This window comes from Aplysia californica, unplaced genomic scaffold (assembly GCF_000002075.1).
Source record: "Aplysia californica isolate F4 #8 unplaced genomic scaffold, AplCal3.0 scaffold00161, whole genome shotgun sequence".
NCBI classification, from domain to species: Eukaryota; Metazoa; Mollusca; class Gastropoda; order Aplysiida; family Aplysiidae; genus Aplysia; species Aplysia californica.
Window position 1 is genome coordinate 811542 of NW_004797431.1, and position 3371 is coordinate 814912.

Below are 3371 nucleotides of genomic sequence, written 5' to 3' on the forward strand. Positions count from 1 at the left end.
TCGCTGGCTGGCGGATAATCCGGTTTAGTTTGTTTCCTCTTTTCTGTCGAAGATTTATCGTCCTTATCTCTCCTCTTTCTTTTATTTTTATTTGTATGCTAATGTCTTGCAACATCGGCATTTATTTAACCTAATTGTGTTGCAAGTGCCGTAAAACTCTCACTTACACACACACACACACACACACACACACACACACAAAACAAACTAAAAACGAAATAACGAGTCCTGAAAGAAGTTGTCGTAGGACAGCATCTTGTGCTCTCCGAGGTCAGCAAAAGGAGACAAGTACCAAGGTCACGCTAATAAAACACAAACGTAGATGACAGCAGTGCTGCAGGGCAAAGTATAGGATGTAATAATAAGGAAGACCTCCTACTCCTACATCGTGCATTAACACTTAACACTGTGAAAGCTGACAGTGGTCTACAACTTTACACAGTAATTCATCAGAGCAGAGATCAGAGCAGAGACCAGGACAAATGGCGGCCTTCTGTCACAGGAAGAAGGGTACCAAAGGATGGATTTGACAATGGTGGCAGGTGACAGGAATGACGGATTTTGAAACGCTTATAGTAGCCATAGTAAGGTACCTACATTTCAGCCACCTGTCTTCTCGAATAAACTCGTCTGGCCCCTTAATGTTGATTTCTGACTTCGAAATCGGTGGGCGTCTTTCTCGTATTCAAAATTCGTGTTTCCTGCTTTAAACAAAATGTACCAGCAAAACATCTGCTTTCGCTAATTATGCGTTACGAGTTCGCACTTTTCGGACAATCCTCGATTATCGTTTAACAAAGAAACATTTGAATTTGAAAGGCAACTTATTGACAGGACCACGATTTCGATTTTAAACATATTGCAAGTAGCTTCCTATCACAATTTGTGTTCTCTACACTTTACAAGCATAAGCTAAGTAATATAATACATATGTCTCCGAACATATTCAATCACATTATTCTACCCAAAGAAGCCTGAAAAAAAAACAGCCGTCTCTTAAACCATATTATCATTCTGCATTCCCTTTGTTTTTCCTTCACATCTGACCTGTTGACAACACTGCTTTTAAGTGGCGTGTTTAACAAGGTTGCGCAATGAGGATTATTTCGTATTCATTTGATTCCCAGGTGATCTAATAACTCCAGAAAACATGTTTCACTTTCAGAGCCTTTTCACTACTGAAAATGCTTTCATTGCATGAGGCAGAAGTTGTTTTATTCGGCCCTTATCTTTTGTTAAGTGGACTCCTTATGGACGTACCGGGCACATAATAATATGTTCAATCAGCGCATGGCAGCAAACCAAATGCAATATTTAGGCTCATTTCAACCATCGTCAGCGAAGTGTTCATGCGTAATAAGAAAAGAGAGTAAAATTTTTCAGGCGAGAAAAAAACAACTGTATAATTCGTTAAACAATCTGTACATGCATTATTAAATTCTTTTTTCCGTATTACTTCAATACTCAGAATTTGATTTTTTGGCAGAAAATTTGTTGAATGAATGTAACCAATACCACAGATTAAGAAACTGCAGAAAAAAAGATAAACAATTCTGGGTTTGGTTCACCTGAACAGCTGGCCGAAGGTATTAAAATCAAACACACGAATTTGTATATTTCATTGTATGCATTTTAAAGATTTCAGATAAAGGTGAGACAATTGAAAGGAACATATGTATGAATAAATCAGTTATCATGCTTTTGTTTGTTTTTGTTTTTGTTTTTATTTGAGCTTGCCCAAAACAGCGCGCCTTCAAAAGGTGTCCAATGACCAGAAGGCGCGTCCACCGTGAATTGAAGTTCAAAACAAAGAGAAAACAATACTTCTGTACCGTAACATTACGCGGATTCCTCAAAACCGCGAGGGTGGAGGAGTGTCTTGCAGTACTTTGGCAGTTCAAGGGGCAGTCTCCGGTCTTGGCCCCAAGAGTAATGAAATAGCAGTAGAAAGTTTATATAAGTTTGGGTTAGGGTTAGGGCCAAGGGTAGGGGTAGGGGTAGGGATAGGTGTAGGGGTAGGGGTAGGGGTAGGGGTAGGGTAAGGGGTAAGGATAAGGGTAGGCGGTAGGGGTATAGTTAGGGGTAAGCTTGCAGGACTGTTGGATACTAGGATGTGTTGTTAGTTAATGGTTGGGGCCAAAACGGGATTAACCAGTTCACAGCAGACAAAGAAACGCTACCGTGAGCGTTGTCAATACCCAGGTCATCAGCATGGATGGAGAAGTGAGCTCAGCTGTATCGTCCTTGTAACTTGGATCTGAGTCTGGAAATTATAAGATTAATAAGTTAAAGTAAGGTCAGAGTAATACTGAAAACTACGTGCATTCTTCGTATGATTCAGATTGTTCGAGCGCCAGTGTTAGAGCGAAAAACCTACGCTTGTACATGTGTGTGTGTGTGTGTGTGTGTGTGTGTGTGTGTGTGTGTGTGTGAGTAGAGTTTTTTTCAGGACACAGGAATGGGCTGCAGACGATCGCAGCGAATAGAAAAAAGAGGTCAAAGGACGTCGCAAAGGTCACACCTGAAGAGACACAAGATAGGGCAAAAGAGTGCATGCCATTAATCAGTTACTTGCACTCTCTGTGACCTGCATTTCTCGGACCAAACAGGCCTTATTAATCATTCGTGCCATCATCCCACAACGTATGTAGGCCAGGGTTTTCAAACTCAAATTACCCGGGGCCCCAGGAGGTAGAGTCTGAGTTAACATGGGCCGCATCAAGTATTTCAAGAAAGAAAAAAAAAGGCTTAAAATTCTTAAGAAATAAATTCTGCGTGTCCGCCTAAACGAAACCGACCCTTTTTTGTGTGTGCGTTTGAGCATTTTTCGGTTTGGTCGTTTCCGACATGCGTGTCCACCAGCGAACAGGCAGTTACTAATCTGTTGGCCTATCTATTACCCGCAAGATGACTTGTGCCCTGGACCATTATTGTAGTGTGCTGTGTCGATAGATAGACCAGCGCCCTTTGTTTTAAACTTGATTAAGTTGATTGATAGCGTCATGTCAGAAAATGAAAAGGCTAGCTATGTTGCGGTTGGGGAGAGCAGAAAAAACGCCGTTTGAAGGAGAGAAGCAAAGATGTTGTTTTTCACACTTCATCCATAAGTTACTAAGTTATTGTTCACTACAGTCAAGGGAAAACAAAATATACTTCTAGAAAGATCGTCTTTTACCCTTATTAAAAGGCTATTATATCGATTATACTATTATTTGGACAGTCACCATAGAGGCAAAAATCTAATATAATGACAGCACTAGTGCAAATAAACACCTGGTCGCTGATGACCAGAGCAGTTAAGATACAAACCCTTGCAAAAACATACAAATAGCCTGAAAGAAAAGTACAAAGAGTACAAGAACAGAATCCCC

General features: G+C 40.6%; 1 protein-coding gene across 1 annotated transcript in view; it reads right to left on the reverse strand.

Annotated features, from left to right (window-relative positions):
• Window positions 1-258: 258 nt before the first annotated feature.
• LOC101864297 (serotriflin) overlaps window positions 259-3371 on the reverse strand; it is a gene marked incomplete in the record, with an annotated part of 22052 nt that continues 18939 nt past the window's right edge. Inside the window, 1 exon segment of the mRNA XM_013082143.2 lies at window positions 259-2009.